The sequence below is a fragment of the Phyllobates terribilis genome, unplaced genomic scaffold, assembly GCF_046119375.1.
Source record: "Phyllobates terribilis strain yellow unplaced genomic scaffold, ASM4611937v1 Scaffold_4__5_contigs__length_816908805, whole genome shotgun sequence".
Taxonomy (NCBI): domain Eukaryota; kingdom Metazoa; phylum Chordata; class Amphibia; order Anura; family Dendrobatidae; genus Phyllobates; species Phyllobates terribilis.
This window is the reverse complement of record NW_027362764.1, coordinates 675,283,301-675,308,614: the sequence shown is the minus strand read 5'-3', so window position 1 is coordinate 675,308,614 and position 25,314 is coordinate 675,283,301. Positions and strand designations below refer to the sequence as shown.

Genomic DNA, 25,314 nt, shown 5'->3' with positions numbered 1-25,314 from the left:
TAGCTGTGTGTGGGACTTGTTCTATTAGTCCATCTATACTGACCTCCATAAGGTTGCAAACTGAATCTAATTTTTTCTGCATCTAGCACTGAAAAAATATTTGGCCTTCTAGCAGTGTGTGGGACTTGTTCTATTAGTCATCTATACTGACCTCCATCAGGTTGCAAATTCAAAATAATTTTTTGTCTGCATCTACCTCTGAAAAAATATTTGGCCTTCTAGCAGTGTGTGGGACTTGTTCTATTAGTCCATCTATACTGACCTCCATCAGGTTGCAAACTGAATATAATTTTTTTCTGCATCTAACTCTGAAAAAATATTTGGCCTTCTAGCAGTGTGTGGGTCTCATTGTATTAGGCCATCTATACCAAGCTCCACCAGCTTTTCAATTAATAATAATTTTTCGCTGCATCTAGCCCTGAAAATAATTTTTCTTCCCAATAGTGGTAGCAATAGAAATATGGGGCGCGCTCCTGGCTTACAAAAATATACGCTTCATAACAAAAAACACCAGCTTAGCGCACTGCATTAATAAGATGGCATCATTGTCTCTCCCAGTGCTAGGCCTACTACCCAGGCTAGCATTCCTGTGCCTAAAACACAATGTATGGGTCCGCGCTAGCCACTATGCTGAGTGGTCTAAAGCTGCTGCTAACGCTTTATAACAATTCAATTGGCAGATTTTCACAGAGCTCTTCCACAATGCCCACCCATCGGGACAACAGTTGCCCACCTTCCCTATGGGATCTAGTGGCGAATAGTTGATGCCATTAATCAGAGCGTCAGTTGCCCCGTCGACGTGGCAAGCATACGGTAAGGCATGGGAAGAGTGGACACGACTAGTAGCAGGCAGACGGGTTGACCAATGTGAACAAGCCAGATCACAAGTCACCATAGAATTTCTCCACCAGCTAATGATGAGGGGCATATCAGGGGCGTCAGCGCAGCGGTGTCTGACCGGAGTAGCATTTCACTTCCAACTACTGAATTGGGGAGATGTGACAAAGATTCATCATCAGACAATCCATAAAAGGGTGGAAAAGGGGTCAGCCAAGTCAGGAGTGTAGACGTCCCGTCCCGTGTCACTAAAACTGATTTCTCACATCATATCCCTAACACCATTAACATGACACTCACAATTTGAAGCAACACTACTGTCTACTGCATTTGTGATCGCCTTCTTCGGGGCGCTATGCATAAGCGAATTAGTCCCTCAATCCAAAATTACCACCAGTGGAGGCTTATTACACCAGGACGTAGTCATAGGCAATAATGCAATACGTCTACGCATACACAAATTGAAAATGGTTCCAGCGGGCAGGGGCACTTGGGTACTTCTACAACCCACAAACGGTACACTGAGTCGGGTAACAATAGTAAAACCATATCTAACCATCAGATCACAAAGTAATTTGTTCCTATCACACATTGATGGGACGCCATTATCAAGATACCAGTTTCAAGCTATATTTAATAAATGCATAACATCGGCAGGGAACCACCCCAAAGATTACGGGACACACTCATTCCGCATAGGCGCGGCCACAGAAGCAGCAAGAGCAGGACTGTCAGAAACGGAAGTTCAGAGGATAGAGAGATGGTGATCCACGTGTTTGGCAAGATACATAAGACCGGACTTGTTATCCTAACGTGGTTTGTTTCTTTTACAGGTGACGCTAAGCCAACAGTGTGGGTTATAGGCCACTCGTATATATATTGGGCAGATTAAAGGGCGAAAGTCCGCCCAGGCGGGAGGAAATTAGAGTTTCATAACACATATTTCAACTGGAGAGGTATTAGAGGCCTGCTATGGCCACAGGTACTAATGGAGGTAATCAAGGTAGGGAGAGAGGCAAGATGTCTGGTCATCTTAGTTATACAGGCCGGGGGAAACAACCTAGGTCATCACAAGAGCGCATAACTAATGGCAATAATGAAACTAGACACTGAGCGCTTCAGAGAATTTTTCACAAAATTAGCTATAGTATGGTCAGAGATTGTGCCGATAGCGGTATGGCAAGGTGCGCGAGACATCACGGCCATCGAACGGACAAGGCGGGTAATAAATATTCGGATGGCAAAATTTAGAAGAGACAGAGGCGGTGTAGTGGTACGACACCGACAACTGGAAGGAGATAAAGCAGGCCTCATATGGCCCGACGGTGTTCACTTAATGGATATTGGACTGGACATATTCCTGTCAGGACTCCAGGACGGAGTGGAACAAGCGTTAAGAGTGATGGGTGGGGGTCAGAGTCCTGCATACGAGTACGCAGGATCCTCCGTGGCCTGGAAATAGAAAGGACATGTTGGAGAGTTACACTTGTTGGCCAAGTTGCCGGAGTGGAGACCCAGGGCATGCTGCAACAAGCTGAATTATTTTAGAAATAAAATGTCTTTCTAATGGAATGAGTATAAAGAGTTAATAAAGCTGTGACCGATCCTCACCCATCCAGTTGTAAGAGTTACATTATTGTATTGTCAAGGAAAGGGGGGCGGTAGGGGGGCTGAGCGTCTGGGTTTGGTTGGGGGTCCCCACAGTCTGCCTAGGCTAGATGCATTTAAAAATTCTTATTAGATACACAGGCGGTGCAGCTTGCTTCGCAGCTGGGCTACTACGCCCAAAGTATTGCCTAGGCTAGATGTAGTTAAAAATTCTACGCTGACTAGCAGACACTGAAGATTTGGAGCAGACCTCTGAGTAAACAGCTCTTCAGACTCAATCATCTGTGTTACCCCAAGCCATAGTGTATGTAGTTTCTTACAGTTAAAAGGGGGGGAGGAGCGACCCAACCCACCTGGAATTGACGATGCCAACGTCACGTAAGACACAGCAAGGGGACTCCAAAAAGAGTTTCCATTTTTTCCCAAAATTGTGGCACAGACACCACTTAACCCTAGAACGCATACCTGGGGCCTCGCAGTCCCGCCCTGTTAATTGTTTTCTATTTTCTGCAAGATTACTTTAGTTAGAATTTTGAAACTCTAGGTATTCTTCATGTATATAGTTGTTTGTCATTTGAGTTTGAGTTATTCAATGTTATTTGCACACGGGCCTAAAAGGCCCCAGGTATATGAAAGTGTAGATTTTTATGGTCATGCGTTCTAGGGTTAAGTGGCATCAATTGCCCCACAGTTGCTTAAAACGGTTGGTGAGGTGATATTACCAAATCCTCAAGCTTTTAGCCTCCCAAGGATAACACAGGATTAGAAAAGTCCTTGCGAATCCATGATTTGTTCATCTTTATGAACGTGAGTCTGTCTACATTCTCAGTGGACAGCCGCGTGCGCTTATCTGTCAGCACACCATCAGCAGCGCTGAACACACGTTCAGAGAGAACACTGGCTGCAGGGCATGACAAGATCTCCAAGGCGTGAGTGGCGAGCTCCGGCCATTTTTCCAGATTGGAATACCAAAATGAGCAAGGGTCCAGTGACACAGTCATGGCTTCGATGTTCACTTGGAGATACTCCTGCACCATCCTCTCTAGGCATTGACTATGTGTCAGACTTCTTGTCTCCTGTGGCCTTGCAAAGGATGGTCTAAAAAAGTGGTGAAGCGATTTCACAAAATTGCTGTTACCAGCAGATACTGTGTTACTGTTACGGTTTGAGTGATGAAGACTCGACAGTCCCGCGGTTGGCAAGTTAGAACTGTGAGATTCACTTCGTGCACCACTGGTGTTTTGTGGAAAAGCACATGTAAGATTCTGCAACAACGTCTGCAGATACTCCTGCATGCGTCAATCCCTTTTTATGGCAGGAATTATTTCGGCAAATTTACTTTTGTACCGGGGATCTAAGAGTGTGGCAACCCAGTAGTCGAGATTACTTCGAATTCTGCAATCTGAGGGTCATGTTGCAGGTAGTGCAGCAAGAAGGCACTCATGTGTCTTGCGCATCCAGGAGGACCAAGTCCTTGTTGTGTTGGTAGCGAGGTAAGAATCATGCTTCTTTCCTCTGCCCTCTCCCCCCAACCTCGCACAACAGAAATGTGATCAAGGTCTCCCTCATCTGATGAGTCTTCCATGCCCATCGCCAGTTCATCCTCCACTTCTTCCTCGGCTCCTGCACCTTCCTCAACAGTTTGGCTGCTACCATGCGCCCTGTTTAATCCCTCTCCCCCACCCTCCCATGCCTGCCTCCTTGGTGCTGCCAACCGTCTGGACCTTGGAGATGTTATCCCTTCCGCATACGACTCCTCCTCTACTTCCTCCAACTCCTCTTGTCCGACCACCTGACTCTGAATTCTGTTTAATGTGTGCTCCAGCATGTAAATCACCGGAATAGTTATACTGATAATGGCATCGTTGTCAGCACTAAACATCTTCGTCGCCATTTCAAAACTGTGCAGAAAAGTGTGTGGCGCCCCTGAGGGTGCAGTCACCACAGAGTTACTGCATCTCACCCAGAGGTGTGGTATCTCACCCTCAGGTAAGGAAGGCGTATGGCTTGGGACCCTAACACCTGCATCCAACACATACCCGCAGTGGGGTTAGGGCGAGATTGCTCCTAAGGGAGAGCACAGTCCCAGGTCCCTAGCTGGTGGGAGGATCCTATGTAGTGGGTGCTTAGGGGAGCAGTTTAGGGGAGCACATGACAGGGAGAGTATAAATAGGAAGCCATCTTAGAAAGAGCAAGCCAGTCAGAGGAGGAAAAGTGACAGGAGCAGAGGCTCGGCATGAGCTATGCTCCGGAGGCGGGCCTAGCCTGGGAGGCCCAGGACTGAAGGAGAGAAGAGAGGAGTGGGAGCAGGAAGGCTCCAGGAACTGAAGGGACCCTAGGGCTACGGGCCGTGCAGAAGGCCACCTGTACTCCCGCTGCTACCAGGAGGTAGAGGGGTCAGGCCAGATAAGGGGAACCGGTCCCTCAACTAGAGGAGAAACAGCAAGGCTCAACTAGAAACCGGAGGCTGCAGCATTTCATGTACTGCAGGCAAAAGTCCACACCAGTCTCACTAAGAAGGTAGCCACATAGGACCCAGGGGACGGAACACAAGTCGCCCGCCAAGGCCCGAGGATACCGGATAGAAGTGTCACTGGGTGTGAGGTGCAGGGAGAAGGCCAGAGAAAGGACACACAGAAGGGGGTCCTGCTAAGTACTCCAGAGCTATCTGGGGGTGGACTGAGCCCCTCACTGAGTACGCACAGCACGACGGGTGAGATAGCTCTGGTACCTGTAATCTGGACTGCAACAACTGTGAGTAAAGATCTTGGGACTGCATCACATGGACTCTGTGTTCATTACTGACTCCCTGCACTACAACCACCATCATCCACCCACACTGCCCTGAAGCTACACTCTTCCTGTGGTGAGTAATAATACCATTGCAGCAAAACCACCAGCTTCAGAGGACTGTTCCGCAGCGGCGGCCCCTTTGGCCGCACTCCACAGGTGGCGTAGTCGGAGATTATAAAATCCATATATACAAATTACCGTTGGATTGACCGCCCTGGGTCACGGACCGGGTCACCGTCACAGTGACTACAACCCCCAGCGTCTACCGGCCCGGCTCCGGGTACCCCACGGCCCAGGGGGCGCGTCAACTTCATAGGTCCCTGATCTGAGACCACTCCTGCTGTGTGATTTGCCCCACCTCTGGATCTCGTTGGCCCAGGCTATACGTCAGAAACTATTGCATAAGGGCTTGTCGGTGCTGCCACAGTCGCTGCAACATGTGCAGAGTTGAATTCCACCGCGTCGGAACATCGCATTTCAGCCGGTGAACTGGCAGGCCCAACGACTTCTGTAGAGATGTAAGTCGTTGAGCTGCGGGATGCGAACGGCGGAAGTGAGCACTCAGCGACCGTGCCCTCTGCAGAAGGCCATCTAGTCCGGGATAGTGGGCTAAAAATTTATGGACAACCAGGTTCAACACGTGAGCCATACAAGGCACGTGTGTAACATTGCCCCGGCGAAGGGCCGCACCCAGGTTTGCAGCATTGTCGCACACGGCCTTCCCTGGTTGCAGGTCCAGTGGAGACAACCATTCATGAAACTGGGTCTCCAGAGCTGACCACAAGTCCTCAGCTGTGTGACTCACATTTCCCAGACATTTCAAAGTAAACACTGATGCCGTTGAGCCCTGCTGCCAGCATAGTAAGGAGGTGCGCACTTAGAAAGCAGGTGGCATTACCAGACAGGCTTTGGGTGCAGGTGGAGGACCGAGAGGAGGTTGAGGAGGCAGAAGCAGTGGAGGAACTTCTAGATAAAGAGGATTGACGTACAACTCGCGGGGACGGCAAGACTTGGACAGCAGCCCCTTGTCCTGCTGTCACCATAGTTACCCAGTGCCCTGTCAGCGACATGTAACGCCCCTGTCCATGCCTACTCGTCCAAGTGTCTGTGGTGAAATGCACCCTGTCACACACAGAGTTTCTCAAAGAAGCGGTGATGTTGTGTGCGACATGCTGGTGGAGCGCAGGCACACCTTTCTTTGAGAAGTAGTGCCGACTGGGCATCTGGTACTGGGTGTAACGGGTCTGGGAGGCGGAACCTCTGGGCTACTATACAAGGGGGCGGTCCTTGTAAGGGAGCGGGTGGCGACCAGGCAGGCAGTCACAGCAGGTGACCGGGACAGTCTCTAGAAGAACGGGCAGGAGGTCACGGCAAGTGACCGGGGCAGTCTCTGGATGAACGGGCAGATGGTCACGGCAAGTGACCGGGGCAGTCTCTGGGTGAACGGGCAGATGGTCACGGCAAGTGACCGGGGCAGTCTCTGGGTGAACGGGCAGATGGTCACGGCAAGTGACCGGGGCAGTCTCTGGGTAAAGGGTTGGTACGACCTGTGGCGGCTGATGGTAGACGTGAGCTCCCAGGTGAGCAGGCGAGAGTCTCTGGATAAATGGGTGGTCACAGCATGTGACGGCGGAGCCTCCAGGAAGACCAACAGACAGGCGGCAGATGAGCGCTCCCAGGTGAGCGGGCAGGAGTCACTGGACAGGCAGGTGGTCACAGCACGTGACGGCAGAGCCTCCAGGTAGGCTAGCAGACAGGTAGCAGATGTGCGCTCCCAGGTGAGCGGGCAAGCTGGTCCATAGACAGACTGACAAGAGTTGGAAGGCAGACCGTCGGACCACAGGCAAGCAGGCAGGTAGTTGATGTGCGCTCCCAGGTGAGCGGGCAAGCTGGTCCTTAGACAGACTGACAGGAGTAGTAAGGCAGACCGTCGGACCTCAGGCTAGCAGGCAGGTAGCAGGATATCAGGCAGGAATTAGACAGCAGACTGGCAGGAATCTGGCAGGTATCTGGCAGGTAACTGGCAACGGGACCTGAGGGCTGAAGCAGAGTAGTGAACAGTGCTACAACATTGCTCGGGCACCTCAATTTTGGAGGAGGTGCCTTTTATATGGGAGGTCCTCCGGCAATTGGCCGGGGACTCCTTAGGACGGCGCGCGTTGTCCCTTTAAGAGAGGGGGAGCGCGCGCGCGCCCTAAGCACACTGCCGGGGAAGGAGCGCGTGCCGGAAGCAGCGAGGAGAGCAGCGCTGGAGGACGCCGCACCAGGAGCGGGGAGGTGAGAGGGACGGCGTCTCTGCCTAGAACGGGGCAGAGACGCCGATGCTACAGTACCCCCCCCTTTAGGCCCCCTCTTTTTTTGGCCAGAAAGAAATTTCTCAAGGAGAAGCGGGACGTTGATGTTCTCCCTGGGTTCCCAAGTTCTCTCCTCAGGACCAAATCCCTTCCAATCTACCAGAAAAAAGGTTTTTCCTCTTACCCTCTTGGAGGCCAGAATACTCTCTACCTCAAAGATGTCATCAGCAGAAACCGGAGTAGGAGGGGCACCTGGATTTTTGGAAAAAAAGTTAAAGACAACGGGTTTGAGGAGAGATACGTGGAAGGAGTTGGGGATCCGTAGGGTGGCCGGGAGTTTTAATTTGTAGGCCACAGGGTTAATTTGCCTGAGGACTTCGAAGGGGCCGATGAATCGAGGACCCAACTTGTAGGAGGGTACTTTGAGCCGCACATGTTTGGATGAGAGCCAAACCTTGTCTCCAGGACGGAATTGGGGCAGATCCAGACGTCTCTTATCAGCATATCTCTTCATCCGCTCAGAGGAGAGAAGAAGAGCGGACCTGGTGCTCTCCCAAATAGTAGAAAATTCGCTGACAAGAGACTCCGCAGCAGGGATGTCCACAGAAACGGAGACAGGAAGTGGAATCCGGGGATGTTGGCCACCGACTATAAAGAACAGGGATTTGGAAGAGGACTCGCTCTCATGGTTGTTATAAGAGAACTCGGCCCATGGTAGGAGATCCACCCAGTCCGAGTGGTGAGCATCAACGAAGTGCCGGAGGTAGCTGGACTAGATCTGATTGATCCGCTCCACTTGACCATTGGACTGAGGGTGGTAAGCGGAGGAGAAATCCAGGGTAATGTCCAGCAGCTTACATGTGGCTCTCCAGAAGCGAGAGGTGAACTGAACCCCACGATCCGACACGATGTGGAGGGGCAGACCATGGAGACGGAAGATGTGGCGGATAAAGTCTTTAGCCAGCTCGGGTGCAGACGGAAGACCAGGCAGGGGAATGAAGTGGGCCATCTTAGAAAAACGGTCAGCGACAACCCAAATGACAGTGCAACCGGCAGAAACTGGAAGGTCGGTGATAAAGTCCATAGCGATGTGTTGCCAAGGAGCAGCAGGTACGGGAAGGGGCAGGAGATGGCCGGCAGGTAGATGTCGGGGAACTTTGTTACGGGCACAGGATGAACAGGCCGCGACGAAGTCTACCACGTCCTTACGCAGGGTAGGCCACCAGTAATGCCGGGTAATAAGTTGGAAGGTCTTCTTTTGGCCAGCATGGCCAGCTAGTTTAGAAGAATGTCCCCAGCGAAGAACCCTCTCCCGATCTGGCACAGCTACGAACGTGTTACCGGGTGGAAGACGAGTCAGATCCAAGGGGGCCACATTCATCACCTTGGAGGAGTCGATGATGTGCGTAGGTTCCTCCTCTTGATCGGAGGACAGGAAGGACCGGGACAAGGCATCAGCTTTGACGTTCTTGTCCGCCGGACGGAAATGAAGAATGAAGTCGAAGCGGGCAAAAAACAACGACCACCGGGCCTGGCGAGGATTGAGTCTCTGGGCATTTTGGAGATATGCCAGGTTTTTGTGATCCGTGTAGATAATTACCGGGTAGAGAGCCCCTTCAAGCAGATAGCGCCACTCTCCCAGTGCCAATATGATGGCTAGCAATTCCCAGTCTCCAATGGAGTAGTTGCGCTCCGACGAGGAGAAGATTTTGGAGAAGAAGCCGCACGTTACCATTCTCCCAGTAGAAGACTTCTGGGTGAGCACCGCTCCGGCTCCGGAAGAGGAGGCATCAACCTCCAGGTAGAATTGTTTATTACAGTCCGGACGGTGCAGGACGGGAGCAGAGGCGAAGTCTTTCTTTAGGGAAAGGAAGGCCTCCTCGGCTTCAGGCGACCATGTTCTGGGGTTAGCCCCCTTACGGGTAAGTGCAGACATGGGAGCAGTCCGAGACGAGAAGTGTGGGATGAAAAGACGATAATAATTAGCGAAGCCCAGGAATCGCTGTAGCGCCTTCAAACCTTCAGGACGAGGCCATTTTAGAACGGAAGAGAGCTTCTCGGGATCCATTTGCAGACCTGTTTGGGAGATGACATAGCCCAAGAACGGAAGGGAGGTCTGATCGAAGAGGCACTTCTCGTATTTGGCGTAAAGGTGGTTCTGCCGAAGCCTAAGCAGGACCTGACGAACATCCCTCCGGTGTGTGGGGAGATCCGGAGAGAAGACCAAGATATCGTCCAGGTATACCACTACGCAGGAGTACAGGAGGTCACGGAAGATGTCGTTGACTAGTTCCTGAAAGACCGCGGAAGCATTACAGAGACCGAAGGGCATCACAAGGTACTCGTAGTGACCGTCCCGGGTATTGAATGCCATCTTCCACTCGTCTCCTTGACGGATACGGACCAGATTATACGCTCCTCGTAGATCCAGCTTGGAGAAGATCCTGGCACCCTTGAGACGGTCAAACAATTCGGAGATGAGTGGCAGGGGATATTTGTTTTTTACCGTGATGAGATTGAGTCCTCTGTAGTCAATACAGGGACGTAGCGAGCCGTCTTTCTTTTTGACAAAGAAGAATCCGACTCCAGCCGGGGAGGTAGATTTTCGGATAAATCCCCTAGCCAGATTCTCTTCAATGTACTCAGACATGGCTCGGGTCTCGGCTGCAGACAACGGGTAGATACGCCCACGGGGAGGAGTGGTGCCAGGTACCAGGTCGATCGGGCAATCGTATGGCCTATGGGGTGGCAACGTCTCAGCTTTCTTCTTACCGAAGACGTCCGCATAGGGCCAGTAGGGAGCCGGGAGACCAGGTAAGTTAGCTGGAGTAGGCTGAGGGCGAAGTGGACGGACCGGGACCAGGCAGGTCCTATGGCAATCAGGACCCCATCGGAGTACTTCACCGGACCGCCAGTTCAATACGGGTTCATGTGTCTGGAGCCAAGGTAGACCTAGCAACAGGGAGTGAGAAAGTCCGGACAGCACATGGAATGAGATCTCCTCAGAGTGCAGCATTCCCACCTGCAGGGTTATGGGTTCTGTGACGAGCAGGATGGTCTCCGAGAGAAGTCTTCCATCCACGGAGGCGGCTGACAATGGTTCAGCCAGGGACTTGGTGGGAATATGGTATCTCTCTACCAGAGACTGGGAGATGAGGTTTCCAGCAGCTCCAGAATCCAGATGGGCGAGTTCAAAGAGACGGTTTTCTCCCCAAGCAATAGAGACCGGTAAGGTCAGAGACGGAGAGGGCTTACTTTTGTCTAGGACGACCTCTCCGAGTGGTCCTAGACACTGGCGTTTCCCGGCTTTTCCGGGCAGGAACGGATGAAGTGCTTCATACTGCCACAATAGAAACAGCTTCCCTCGGTCGGCGAGATTCTTGGCGAGAACCGACCATCTTGGTCTGGTCGACCTGCATAGGCTCAGGAGAGTGTAGCTGAGGAGAGACGGAGGGAGTGACGGGTTTCTGAAAAGTAGGAGCTAGACGTGGAAACCTCCTCTCACGGGTGACCTCTTTGGCACGCTCCTGGAACCGCAGGTCAATCCGGGTGGCAAGAGTTATTAGGTCATCGAGAGTGGTAGGAATATCCCGACCGGCAAGTTCATCTTTTATATGGCCGGACAGACCCTCCCAGAAGACGGAAACCAGAGCGTCATTATCCCAGGCCAGCTCCGAGGCAAGGGTACGGAACCGTATGGCATATTGGCCCACGGTGAGACTTCCCTGACGGAGGCGTAGCAGAGATGATGCGGATGAGGTCTTCCGTCCGGGTTCGTCGAAGACTTTCCGGAAAGCCGTGAGAAAGGCAGGCAAGTCGGACACCAGGGGGTCTCCTCTCTCCCATAGAGGATTTAGCCAGGCCAGGGCCTCTCCGGTGAGATGGGACATGATGAAGGCAATTTTGGCCCTGTCGGAGTTAAACTGGTGAGACAGGAGTTCAAAGTGCAGGGTGCACTGATTTATGAAGCCCCGAGCCTGGGCGGAGTCGCCTCCGAAACGAGGAGGTGTAGAAAGCCGGGGTCCGGGGTAGGATACGTTGTTATTAGTGGGCAGTGGAGCTGCCGGATTGCGAGTCATGGCACTGGCGGTGGTTGCAGGCAGAGCAGTCAGAGTGTCCAGGCGAGAATTGACATTCCGCAGGTGACCCAGGATGGACTCCTGTTTTGTCCTCTGACGGGACAGTTCATGACACAGGTCCGAGAGCGAGGGATCTTGGGGGCCACCGGGTTCCATGGCCCGAGCAAACTGTAACGGGTCTGGGAGGCGGAACCTCTGGGCTACTATACAAGGGGGCGGTCCTTGTAAGGGAGCGGGTGGCGACCAGGCAGGCAGTCACAGCAGGTGACCGGGACAGTCTCCAGGTAGGCTAGCAGACAGGTAGCAGATGTGCGCTCCCAGGTGAGCGGGCAAGCTGGTCCATAGACAGACTGACAAGAGTTGGAAGGCAGACCGTCGGACCTCAGGCAAGCAGGCAGGTAGTTGATGTGCGCTCCCAGGTGAGCGGGCAAGCTGGTCCTTAGACAGACTGACAGGAGTAGTAAGGCAGACCGTCGGACCTCAGGCTAGCAGGCAGGTAGCAGGATATCAGGCAGGAATTAGACAGCAGACTGGCAGGAATCTGGCAGGTATCTGGCAGGTAACTGGCAACGGGACCTGAGGGCTGAAGCAGAGTAGCGAACAGTGCTACAACATTGCTCGGGCACCTCCATTTTGGAGGAGGTGCCTTTTATATGGGAGGTCCTCCGGCAATTGGCCGGGGACTCCTTAGGACGGCGCGCGCGGTCCCTTCAAGAGAGGGGGAGCGCGCGCCCGCGCCCTAAGCACACTGCCGGGGAAGGAGCGAGTGCCGGAAACAGCGGGGAGAGCAGCGCTGGAGGACACCGCGCCAGGAGCGGGGAGGTGAGAGGGACGGCGTCTCTGCCTAGAACGGGGCAGAGACGCCGATGCTACACTGTGGCACTGCGACGGACATAAGGTCTCAAAAATCCACTGTGTCCTCCAGGCGGAAAGGCAGCATTTCTGTAGCCAACAGCTTGCAGATGGTGAAATTCAACCTCTTAGCTTTCTCATGGCTAGGAGGAAATGGTCTTTTACTTGTCCACATCTGAGGGACCGAGGGCTGGCTGTTGTGCTTTGACGGGGTTGAGTAGGGTGTCCCTGGCAAACTGCCGGTCTGTGAGGAAGATGCAGGCGGACATGTTAGGTTGCCTTGATCCAAAGGTGGTGCTCTCGATGTCAGAGAGCTCTCAACACCAGCAGGTGTTTCCACTTCCCAATGAACTGACGACCTGCCAATCACACTGGCTGTTGCAGGTAAAGAGGTGGCAGGTCTGCGTCCAAAAACATGTGTGACTTCTGTCCCCCCAGTCACAGAGGATGAAGAGGCCGCGAATGCACAAGATGGGGCAGACGGTGGTTGGCCCAGCCTGCTAGGCCGCATTGTAGCACAGTGAGCTTCCCACTGCAACTTATGCTTCATATCCATGTGACGGTACATGCATGAAGTACTCAAACTATGGATTTTTTGGCCTCTACTTAGCTTTTGGTGACAAATATTACAGATAACACGAGTTGGGTCATCCTTATCGATCTGAATAAATGCCCAGGCTATGCAAGGCTTAGAGCCCATGCGACCTGAAGAGCCACTATGACTTGTGGTCAGAGGCGGAGTTGTGGTTGAGGATGCAGTTGTTGACGTGCTTCCAGTACTCCGTCTCTGTCCAGGAAGGCGCAACCTAACCTCGTCGTCAATAGCATCTGTGACGCCCCGCTGCGCTTGGTATCACAGATCCTAGAAGAGTGTATTGATGGAATCCTCCACAAGAGGCCCCCATAAACATTCACACATCTCCACCTTCCACCTCAGACCAGCAGAGGGAGCCCGTTAGGGATATAAATAGGGAAGGTGGAGCTAGGCAGTTCAGTTCCTCTGAAGAGTTCCTGCAGTAGAGAAGCCTAAGAGAGGTCAGTCTGCAGTGGAGCTCAGTCTAGTCTAGAGAACTCAGTTAATAGTTCAACAGTGGAGCACGAGGCTCCTGCTAGCTAGATTCAGGGAGCCCAGATAGAGCTTAACGTGTGCCGGCGTCATAAGATCGGTGAAGCGCGGCAAGCTGCCGTTAGTGTGTATAGCCTATTGAGGGCCCGAGTAGGCCGAAGGCGAGTGGCGAGTTAGTACATAAGGGGCAGAGGAGCTTAACCAGCTCACCCCGAAGCATTTACCGGACACCGGATCCGAGCTTACCGGGATCTCTATGACCCAGTAAGGCATAACCGGAATCCCTGGAGAACTACAAGTCCCAGGATCGCTAAGGTGCTGATACGTAACAGAGCCAGGAGACGCTTAGGCCCCGCATACTGGGAGCGTGAACTTCAAGAGAAGGCCCTACCACAAGGTCAGCCAGCGCAGGACAGAGACAAAGTTAGGCCTAGCTCCAGGCAGGTCAGAAACTTACTGCGCAGAGGCAAGAAACAGGAGGCCCTACACCCGCTCATTGGGGATGATCCTGATATGCACCCTTCACCCTACAGTGCTCCAGGATGTGCCTGAATTTCCTCCAGTAAAAGGTACTGAAGTGACTACCGTGTCCGTTTCCGTTCTTGCTCTGACCCAGCTGGGTCTCGCCTGTCCTGCATTCCCCCTGCATACGCTGCCCTGAGACGTAGCTCCACCTGTGGGGAGCTATACTATCAAGCTGCCTTATCACGGGCCTCAGTGGACTGCTGCAGCGCTGGTGCTTATCACCAGATACCACAGGTGGTGTCACAAACTCTTATAAAATTAACAATTATCCACCCTTTTAAAGAGTGACCCCAGGGTACGGGCCAGGGAGCCGACCACCGCGACATCCCAAAGGCCAGGCAAAGGCCCGGGTGACCTCATCGACTGGCTGACTGTGGGTTGACAGTAAGTGGGATCTCCAACCTTGTCATCATCACCCTGTGTGTTATCACACCCGTCGTCCTCAAAGCCAACCTCTTCCTGCCCTGACCGAAAAGTCAAGTTGTCGCTCCAATCAGGTATTTGAGTCTCATCATCGTCTTCATCATTGTCTCCACCAACAGGAGTTACAGTTTGGGAACGAGGGTCTACATTATGCTCAGAACCTTCTTCATCTGGTCCTGGATCCGACTTATAAAGATTCTGGGCATCAGTGCAGATCATTTCCTCGTCTGGATTAACAGAAGCTCTGGAGCAGACCTCCGTTTCCCAGGCTATAGTATGAGTAAACAGCTGTGCAGACTCAACCATCTGTGTTACCCCATACTCAGACGGGCAGCTGGAGACTTGGGAGCTGTGAGGAAGCAAGTGCGATTGGGGTGACACCTCTGAGGACTGGAGTATTTGTGATGTTGAAGTTGAGGTGGAGGAGAGCCCACTTGAAGGAGCACTTGATATCCGCTGAAGCACCTGCTGTTTTTGTGCCTCATCTGGAATTTGTAGCGATGGGCGTGTCCGTAACAAAGGGATCGCATCACATTGTCCACGAAAAGAAGTCGACATGTTAGTTTGGCTGGAAGATGGTCTTTCTTCTGCAGATGTTACTCCCCCTCCACCGCGGGGGGCTCCACCCACCAGCGGACAGGCACCAGTATTAGGAGAGGGGGGCTGGCCGTCAGGGTCCACCGCGGCTCTGGCACAAACCCGGCGACACGGAGGTGGCACGGGCAGGAGCGGACTGGCCGTGTCGGCTTCTCACTTTTTGGATTTTAGAAGGGCATGACATGCCTATATCTGTGTCTCCCCCTCCTTTTACTCCTCCACCTCTTTTATTTTCGCATGACTATATGTACTTGTCACTTTTCCATGTGTTAGTTATGTCTTCTGAGCAGTTTGTCAGCTTTTGGACACCTTTGAAGGTGTTTTCTATGTGTTTCTATGTGTTTTTGTTTGCCTGCCATTGGTTTTAACGGTGTTCGAAGGTGTTCGACGAACAGTTCGGCGAACACACGGGTGTTCGACGAACCGAACCGAACTCGAACACTAAGGGGGTGGCTCAACACTAGTTGTGTCTACAAGACCTTTTAAGGAAGCCAGCAAAAAAATTGAAGAGAAGGGAAAGCACAAAAGGACCTGGTCTTGCTGAGCACTGGAAAGGGCAGCCGGCAACCAGACGTCAAAGTAGAAAAGCAGCAAGTGAGAGGCTTATCTCTGCCTACGGCCACAGCACCCTGAACACGCCTGATCTCGTCTGATCTTGGAAGCTAAGCAGAGTTTGGCCTGGTTAGTACTTGGATGGGAGACCACCTGGGAATACCAGGTGCTGTAGGCTTTTGCTTTTTCCTTCCTTCCACCAGCAGGGGGCACTCTCTTCTATGCCTTTTTTCCATTCCCTTTCACAAGTGCACACATTCATTCTCTTTTCTTTTTTTCATTTGCTTTCTCTCTTGCGCTATTACATCTCTGCAAAATACCAGCATCCTTCTGATCACCGTGGGCCTCCAGCATTGTTGCTTCTTTACTTTTAATACTAGGCTCATTTTCACCAGGACCGGCGTCTCCCGCGTGGCTGGAGGCAACCAACGGTAACCCCAAGCAGAAGACCTTTGCAGGCAACACGACCCTCCCCCCTGAAGAGCAGCTCAAAGTCACTGGCAACCATCTCACCCTCTTCCTTCATTCACCCCTGGATGTCTCGCTCCGCCCCCAGGTTACGGATCCAGCGTGCTCTTTCTGTCACATTACCGCGATGAATGGTTTAGCCTACAGGAGACCCTGCGCCGAGACATTTTTGAAGACACCTGATGCGGCGGGTGAATCACTGCTAAACAAACCACACCTGTAGGGACGGCACAGCCTTTGCATGGACCCTTCGGAGCCCGCCCCGTCACGGCCAGATTTCTCGCCACCAAGCGATCCTGAGAAAAGGTGGCCGGGCGATGGATCAAGCAGCGTCTACTGGCCATACCACCTTGGATACGCCTGATCTCTTCTGATCTTTGAAGCAAAGCAGTGCTGGGCTCGGACAGTACTTGGATGGGAGACCTCCTGGGAACACCAGGTGCTGTAGACCATTTTGATGACGTTTTGCCCTACTGCCCAGCTCGGCTAGCATGGAACGGCGCCTTGCCGGACACCGACCTTAAGTAACTTAGATGATGGAAGCCCCAAGGCCTCTGAGCCAGTTAGCAGCTGAGTACGCTACCCCGCCGCCTTCACGCAGGCCTGACACCGAGCTCCTTGCCACGGCTAGGAGTGCTTATTGACTCCGCAGCTTGCTGTGTGGAAATGATGGCGTTAAAAGCACCCGGGGCCGTGAAGGGGCCAGGCTTTCAGCAGGTGCCCAGGGAAGGTTTTGGATGCCGGCCGCCTAGCGAGGGCCAGCATAAGTAACATGTTTCTCTGCAAAGAAGCTTGTGTAACCAAGCCAGACGGCTGCCAAAGAGCTAACCTCAGTGCAAGGAAGGCAAGGAAGGTGCGGAAGGAATTGGAGAGGGGGGGGTGATTCCTGCTAGGGCCCTGAAATCGTAAAACAGGCAGGAGAGTCTGACGCATGGTGACGGAGAGGTTGTAGAGGCAGATAGGGGGTGTTGTCACGTGCGAGCACGTGTGCATGCTGGCTTGTGTGTGAGAGTGCACTTCCTAGGTGTGGCGCGCTCTAGATAGTCAAAGGGATTGTTCGCTTTCATTAAAAGTTAATCCCCGGCTGCAGGCTATTAGAAAGCAACTAACCGCGCTCTACTCACCCTACCCGGGTCTACCGGTGAGTCTCGCCTCTGCTCCTGGCCTGTGGCATTGGCCGTGAAGCTGACGTTCCGTCGACAGCGCTGCAGCCGATCAGTGAGCTCAGCGGCTCTGAGTGGGGCGTTGTGTCTACAAGACCTTTTAAGGAAGCCAGCAAAAAAATTGAAGAGAAGGGAAAGCACAAAAGGACCTGGTCTTGCTGAGCACTGGAAAGGGCAGCCGACAGCCAGACTTCAAAGTAGAAAAGCAGCAAGTGAGAGGCTTGTCTCTGCCTATGGCAACACCACCCTGAACATGCCTGATCTCGTCTGATCTTGGAAGCTAAGCAGTGTCATGCCTGGTTAGTACTTGGATGGGAGACAGCCTGGGACTACCAGGTGCTGTAGGCTTTTGCTTTTTCTTTCCTTCCACCAGCAGGGGGCACTCTCTTCTGTGCCTTTTTTCTATTCCCTTTCACAAGTGCACACATTCATTCTCTTTTCTTTTTTTCATTTGCTTTCTCTCTTGCGCTATTTCATCTCTGCAAAATACCAGCATCCTTCTGATTACCGTGGGCCTCCAGCATTGCTGCTTCTTTACTTTTAATACTAGGCTCCTTTTCAGCAGGACCAGCGTCTCCCGCGTGGCTGGAGGCAACCACCGGTAACCCCAAACAGAAGACCTTTGCAGGCAACACGACCCTCCCCCCTGAAGAGCAGCTCAAAGTCACTGGCAACCATCTCACCCTCTTCCTTTATTCACCCCTGGACGTCTCGCTCCGCCCCCAAGTTACGGGTCCATCTTGCTCTTTCTGTCACATTACCGTGATGAAGGGTTTAGCCTGCAGGAGACTCTGCGCCGAGACATTTTTGAAGACACCTGATGCGGCGGTTGAATCACTGCTAAACAAACCACACCTGTAGGGACGGCACAGACTTTGCATGGAGGCATCGGAGCCCGCCCCGTCACGGCCAGATTGCTCGCCACCAAGCGATCCTGAGAAAGGCTGGCCAGGCGATGGATCAAGCAGCTTCTACTGGCCATACCACCTTGGATACGCCCGATCTCATCTGATCTCGGAAGCAAAGCAGGGCTGGGCTCAGACAGTACTTGGATGGGAGACCTCCTGGGAACTCCGGGTGCTGTAGACCATTTTGATGACGTTTTTACCTACTGCCCAGCTCGGCTAGCATGGAACGGCGCCTTGCCGGACACCGACCTTAAGTAACTTAGATGATGGAAGCCCCAAGGCCTCTGAGCCAGTTGGCAGCTAAGTACGCTATCCCGCCGCCTTTACGCAGGCCTGACACCGAGCTCATTGCCACGGCTAGGAGTGCTTATTGACTCTGCAGCTCGCCGTGTGGAAATGATGGCGTTAAAAGCACCCGGGGCCGTGAAGGGGCCAGGCTTTCAGCAGGTGCCCAGGGAAGGTTTTGGATGCCGGCCGCCTAGCGAGGGCCAGCAGAAGTAACATGTTTCTCTGCAAAGAAGCTTGTGTAACCAAGCAAGACAGCTGACAAAGAGCTAACCTCAGTGTAAGGAAGGCAAGGAAGGTTCGGAAGGAATTGGGGAGGTGGGGGGGTGATTCCTGCTAGGGCCCTGAAATCATAAAACAGGCAGGAGAGTCTGACGCATGGTGACGGAGAGGTTGTAGGGGCAGATAGGGGGTGTTGTCACGTGCGAGCACGTGTGCATGCTGGCTTGTGTGTGAGAGTGCGCTTCCTTGGTGTGGCGCGCTGCAGACAGTCAAAGGGATTGTTCCCTTTCATTAAAAGTTAATCCCCGGCTGCAGGCTATTAGAAAGCAACTAACCGCGCTCTACTCACCCTACCCGGGTCTACCGGTGAATCTCGCCTCTGCTCCCGGCCTGTGGCATTGGCCGTGAAGGTGACGTTCCGTCGACAGCGCTGCAGCCGATCAGTGAGCTCAGCGGCTCTGAGTGGGGCGTTGTGTCTACAAGACCTTTTAAGGAAGCCAGCAAAAAAATTGAAGAGAAGGGAAAGCACAAAAGGACCTGGTCTTGCTGAGCACTGGAAAGGGCAGCCGGCAGCCAGACGTCAAAGTAGAAAAGCAGCAAGTGAGAGGCTTGTCTACGCCTACGGCCACACCACCCTGAACACGCCCGATCTCGTCTGAACTTGGAAGCTAAGCAGGGTCAGGATTGGTTAGTACTTGGATGCGAGACCTCCTGGGAACACCGGGTGCTGTAGACCATTTTGATGACGTTTTGCCCTACTGCCCAGCTCGGCTAGCATGGAATGGCGCCTTGCCGGACACCGACCTTAAGTAACTTAGATGATGGAAGCCCCAAGGCCTCTGAGCCAGTTGGCAGCTAAGTACTCTACCACGCAGGCCTGACACCGAGCTCCTTGCCACGGCTAGGAGTGCTTATTGACTCCGCAGCTCGCCGTCTGGAAATGATGGCGTTAAAAGCACCCGGGGCCGTGAAGGGGCCAGGCTTTCAGCAGGTGCCCAGGGAAGGTTTTGGATGCTGGCCGCCTAGCGAGGGCCAGCAGAAGTAACATGTTTCTCTGCAAAGAATCTTGTGTAACCAAGCCAGACGGCTGACAAAGAGCTAACCTCAGTGCAAGGAAGGTGCGGAAGGAATTGGGGAGGGGGGGGTGATTCCTGTTAGGGCTCTGAAATCATAAAACAGGCAGGAGAGTCTGACGCATGGTGACGGAGAGGTTGTAGGGGCAGATAGGGGGTGTTGTCACGTGCGAGCCCGTGTGCATGCTGGCTTGTGTGTGAGAGTGCGCTTCCTAGGTGTGGTGCGCTGCAGACAGTCAAAGGGATTGTTCCCTTTCATTAAAAGTTAATCCCCGGCTGCAGGCTATTAGAAAGCAACTAACCGCGCTCTACTCACCCTACCCGGGTCTACCGGTGAGTCTCGCCTCTGCTCCCGGCCTGTGGCATTGGCCGTGAAGCTGACGTTCCGTCGACAGCGCTGCAGCCGATCAGTGAGCTCAGCGGCTCTGAGTGGGGCATTCTGTCTACAAGAACTTTTAAGGAAGCCAGCAAAAAAACTGAAGAGAAGGGAAAGCACAAAAGGACCTGGTCTTGCTGAGCACTGGAAAGGGCAGCCGGCAGCCAGACGTCAAAGTAGAAAAGCAGCAAGTGAGAGGCTTGTCTCTGCCTACGGCCACACCACCCTGAACACGCCCAATGTCATCTGATCTCGGAAGCTAAGCAGAGTTGGGCCTGGTTAGTATTTGGATGGGAGACAACCTGGTAATGCCAGGTGCTGTAGGCTTTTGCTTTTTCCTTCCTTCCACCAGCAGGGTGCTCTCTCTTCTATGCCTTTTTTCCATTCCCTTTCACAAGTGCACACATTCATTCTCTTTTCTTTTTTTCATTTGCTTTCTCTCTTGCGCTATTTCATCTCTGCAAAATACCAGCATCCTTCTGATCACCGTGGGCCTCTAGCATTGTTGCTTCTTTACTTTTAATACTAGGCTCCTTTTCACCAGGACCAGCGTCTCCCGCGTGGCTGGAGGCAACCACCGGTAACCCCAAGCAGAAGACCTTTGCAGGCAACACGACCCTCCCCCCTGAAGAGCAGCTCAAAGTCACTGGCAACCATCTCACCCTCTTCCTTCATTCACCCCTGGACGTCTCGCTCCGCCCCCAAGTTACGGGTCCAGCTTGCTCTTTCTGTCACATTACCACGATGAAGGGTTTAGCCTGCAGGAGACCCTGCACCGAGACATTTTTGAAGACACCTGATGCGGCGGGTGAGTCACTGCTAAACAAACCACACCTGTAGGGATGGCACAGCCTTTGCATGGACCCTTCGGATTCTGCCCCGTCACGGCCAGATTGCTCGCCATCAAGCGATCCTGAGAAAGGCTGGCCGGGCGATGGATCGAGCAGCGTCTACTGGCCATACCACCTTGGATACGCCCGATCTCATCTGATAATATCACAGCGTACCATAGCAATCAGTAATATCCATCTAATTATTATCAAAATATTAAAATAAATTATGTTTGGAATAATAAACAATAATAGATAATAATTCATTATCAATCAAGTTCTCCATATGATAGAACATTTTTATATCATAGGTGAATTACCTTTTCCAACCCATAGGTGTCAGTGTATTTTGAAAAAACAAGTTTTTATATCTTTATTAAACCAATAATATCAAAGAATGTATACTCCTGAACCAAAATGAATAAATATATGAATGTATGAATGAATGAATGAATGAATAAATGAATAAATGAATTGTTGTGTTTACTCAAAAAATGTAAACATTTTTTTCCTTAGCAATATATATTTAATGAAGCAATACTCTTGTATTAGACATCTACTGTACATGTACTGTATCTACATATATATATTTCTATCCTTCTTTAATAATTATTATTTCTTGATTTAACTAATAGTGAATAAGGGCAACCACACATCAAAATGGTTTACAAAGCAAATTTATATTTAGAATAATTTTCCACATGATAATATTCTTGAATAACTATAATATTATTTTTAATGGTTACCTAAATAGGTACACACCTCTCTTTAGTGAAATCTATGCTACTCATCGATATGAAATTTATGCACAATATTTCTAGAAGAATAATTATTTTTAATTTTTTTCTGATATATACATAAATTTTATAAAATAATATTTTTGGTATTAAGGGGGAAAATGTGTTTTTGATCCTGATTACATAATCAATTTTTGATCAATACTTATTTTCCACACATTTTAATAAAGAAGAAATAATAATAAGGTACTATGGTATAATTAAGAAGGGTATTACATGCAAAGTTGCATAATTTAATATTTTTTGGTGGTACAAGGTTATGACAAATATGAAATCATCCAGATAATGGAGATATAAGGGTATTTTTTATGGAGAATATAATTACTCTGCATTTGTCATTAAAATTTAAAGGCCTTATTTTTATTTTTATTCTTATTTTTACTCTTAATTTTATTTTTCATTTTTAAAATTTTATTCTTACTTTATACTTCTTATTTTTCTACTTTTTAATTTTTTAATTCTCATTTGATTTTATTTGAGTTCAATATCTCAATTGAGAAAACACATTAATATTTAATAAAGTAATGTCTAATACAAGAGTATTGCTTCATTAAATATATATTGCTAAGGAAAAAAATGTTTACATTTTCTGAGTAAACACAACAATTCATTCATTCATTTATTCATTCATTCATTCATTCATTCATACATTCATATATTTATTCATTTTGGTTCAGGAGTATACATTCTTTGATATTATTGGTTTAATAAAGATATAAAAACTTGTTTTTTCAAAATACACTGACACCTATGGGTTGGAAAAGGTAATTACACCTATGACATAAAAATGTTCTATCATATGGAGAACTTGATTGCTAATGAATTATTATCTATTATTGTTTATTATTCCAAACATAATTTATTTTAATATTTTGATAATAATTAGATGGATATTACTGATTGCTATGGTACGCTGTGATATTATCAGATGAGATTGGGCGTATCCAAGGTGATATGGCCAGTAGAAGCTGCTGGATCCATCGCCCGGCCAGCCTTTCTCAGGATCGCTTTGTGGCGAGCAATCTGGCCGTGACGGGGTGGGCTCCGAAGGGTCCATGCAAAGTCTGTGCCGTCCCTACAGGTGTGGTTTGTTTAGCAGTGATTCACCCGCCGCATCAGGTGTCTTCAAAAATGGCTCGGCGCAGGGTCTCCTGCAGGCTAAACCCTTCAACGCGGTAATGTGACAGAAAGAGCAAGCTGGACCCGTAACTTGGGGGCGGAGCGAGACGTCCAGGGGTGAATGAAGGAAGAGGGTGAGATGATTGTCAGTGACTTTGAGCTGCTCTTCAGGGGAGAGGGTCGTGTTGCCTGGAAAGGTCTTCTGCTTGGGGTTACCGGTGGTTGCCTCCAGCCACGCGGGAGACGCTGGTCCTGGTGAAAAGGAGCCTAGTATTAAAAGTAAAGAAGCAACAATGCTGGAGGCCCACGGTGATCAGAAGGATGCTGGTATTTTGCAGAGATGAAATAGTGCAAGAGAGAAAGCAAATGAAAAAAATAAAAGAGAATGAATGTGTGCACTTGTGAAAGGGAATGGAAAAAAGGCATAGAAGAGAGTGCCCCCTGCTGGTGGAAGGAAGGAAAAAGCTAAAGCCTACTGCATCTGGTATTCCCAGGTGGTCTCCCATCCAAGTACTAACCAGGCCCAACCCTGCTTAACTTTTGGGATCAGCCTAGATTGGGCGTTTTCAGGGTGGTGTGGCTGTAGGCAGAGACTAGTCTCTCACTTGCTGCTTTTCTACTTTGACGTCTGGCTGCCGGCTGCCCTTTCCAGTGCTCAGCAAGACCAGGTCCTTTTGTGCTTTCCCTTCTCTTCAATTTTTTTTCTGGCTTCCTTAAAAGGTCGTGTAGACACAACGCCCCACTCAGAGCCGCCGAGCTCACTGATCGGCTGCAGCGCTGTCGACGGAACGTCAGCTTCACGGCCAATGCCACAGGCCGGGAGCAGAGGCGAGACTCACCGGTAGACCCGGGTAGGGTGAGTAGAGCGCAATTAGTTGCTTTCTAATAGGCTGCAGCCGGGGATTAACTTTTAATGAAAGATAACAATCCCTTTGACTGTCTGCAGCGCGCCACACCTAGGAAGCGCACTCTCACACACAAGCCAGCATGCACACGTGCTCGCACGTGACAACACCCCCTATCTGCCCCTACAACCTCTCCATCACCATGTGTCAGACTCTCCTGCCTGTTTTATGATTTCAGGGCCCTAGCAGGAATCACCCCCCCCTCCCCAATTCCTTCCTTGCCTTCCTTGCACTGAAGTTAGCTCTTTGTCAGCCGTCTGGCTTGGTTACACAAGCTTCTTTGCAGAGAAACATGTTACTTCTGCTGGCCCTCGCTAGGCGGCCGGCATCCAAAACCATCCCTTGGCACCTGGTGAAAGCCTGGCCCCTTCACGGCCCCGGGTGCTTTTAACGCCATCATTTCCACACGGCGAGCTGCGGAGTCAATAAGCACTCCTAGCCGTGGCAAAAAGCTCGGTGTCAGGCCTGCGTAAAGGCGGCGGGGTAGCGTACTTAGCTGCCAACTGGCTCAGAGACCTTGGGACTTCCATCATCTAAGTTACTTAAGGTCGGTGTCCGGCAAGGCGCCGTTCCATGCTAGCCGAGCTGGGCAGTAGGGCAAAACGTCATCAAAATAGTCTACAGCACCCGGTGTTCCCAGGAGGTCTCCCATCCAAGTACTGTCCGAGCCCAGCCCTGCTTTGCTTTTGAGATCAGACGAGATCGGGCGTATCCAAGGTGGTAGGACCAGTAGACGCTGCTCGATCCATCGCCCGGCCAGCCTTTCTCAGGATCGCTTGGTGGCGAGCAATCTGGCCGTGACGGGGCGGGCTCCGAAGGGTCCATGCAAAGGCTGTGCCGTCCCTACAGGTGTGGTTTGTTTAGCAGTGATTCACCCGCCGCATCAGGTGTCTTCAAAAATGTCTCGGCGCAGGGTCTCCTGCAGGCTAAACCCTTCATCGCGGTAATGTGACAGAAAGAGCAAGCTGGACCCGTAACTTGGGGGCGAAGCGAGACGTCCAGGGGTGAATGAAGGAAGAGGGTGAGATGGTTGCCTGTGACTTTGAGCTGCTCTTCAGGGGGGAGGATCGTGTTGCCTGCAAAGGTCTTCTGCTTGGGGTTACCGGTTGTTGCCTCCAGCCACACGGGAGACGCTGGTCCTGGTGAAAAGGAGCCTAGTATTAAAAGTAAAGAAGCAACAATGCTGAAGGCCCACGGTGATCAGAAGGATGCTGGTATTTTGCAGAGATGAAATAGCACAAGAGAGAAAGCTAATGAAAAAAAGAAAAGAGAATGAATGTGTGCACTTGTGAAAGGGAATGGAAAAAAGGCATAGAAGAGAGTGACCCCTGCTGGTGGAAGGAAGGAAAAAGCAAAAGCCTACAGCACCTGGTTTTCCCAGGCAGTCTCCCATCCAAGTATTAACAAGGCCCAATCCTGCTTAGCTTCTGAGATCAGACAAGATCAGGCGTGTTCAGGGTGGTGTGGCCATAGGCAGAAACAATTCTCTCACTTGCTGCTTTTCTACTTTAACGTCTAGCTGCCGGCTGCCCTTTCCAGTGC

The 25,314-nt window shown here is 51.1% G+C and overlaps 9 pseudogenes; 6 read left to right on the top strand and 3 right to left on the bottom strand.

The window, feature by feature from the left end:
* The first annotated feature begins 15,685 nt into the window (after positions 1–15,685).
* LOC141267575 (5S ribosomal RNA) lies at positions 15,686–15,804 on the top strand (annotated as a pseudogene).
* Positions 15,805–16,425: 621 nt separating this feature from the next.
* LOC141268663 (5S ribosomal RNA) lies at positions 16,426–16,545 on the top strand (annotated as a pseudogene).
* Positions 16,546–17,486: 941 nt separating this feature from the next.
* Positions 17,487–17,605, top strand: LOC141270288 (5S ribosomal RNA; annotated as a pseudogene).
* Positions 17,606–18,226: 621 nt separating this feature from the next.
* Positions 18,227–18,346, top strand: LOC141267565 (5S ribosomal RNA; annotated as a pseudogene).
* A 943-nt stretch (positions 18,347–19,289) lies between these two features.
* LOC141268616 (5S ribosomal RNA) lies at positions 19,290–19,408 on the top strand (annotated as a pseudogene).
* Positions 19,409–20,329: 921 nt separating this feature from the next.
* Positions 20,330–20,448, top strand: LOC141268947 (5S ribosomal RNA; annotated as a pseudogene).
* Positions 20,449–23,336: 2,888 nt separating this feature from the next.
* Positions 23,337–23,455, bottom strand: LOC141269839 (5S ribosomal RNA; annotated as a pseudogene).
* Positions 23,456–24,387: 932 nt separating this feature from the next.
* LOC141268746 (5S ribosomal RNA) lies at positions 24,388–24,507 on the bottom strand (annotated as a pseudogene).
* Positions 24,508–25,128: 621 nt separating this feature from the next.
* LOC141268079 (5S ribosomal RNA) lies at positions 25,129–25,247 on the bottom strand (annotated as a pseudogene).
* Positions 25,248–25,314: the final 67 nt, after the last annotated feature.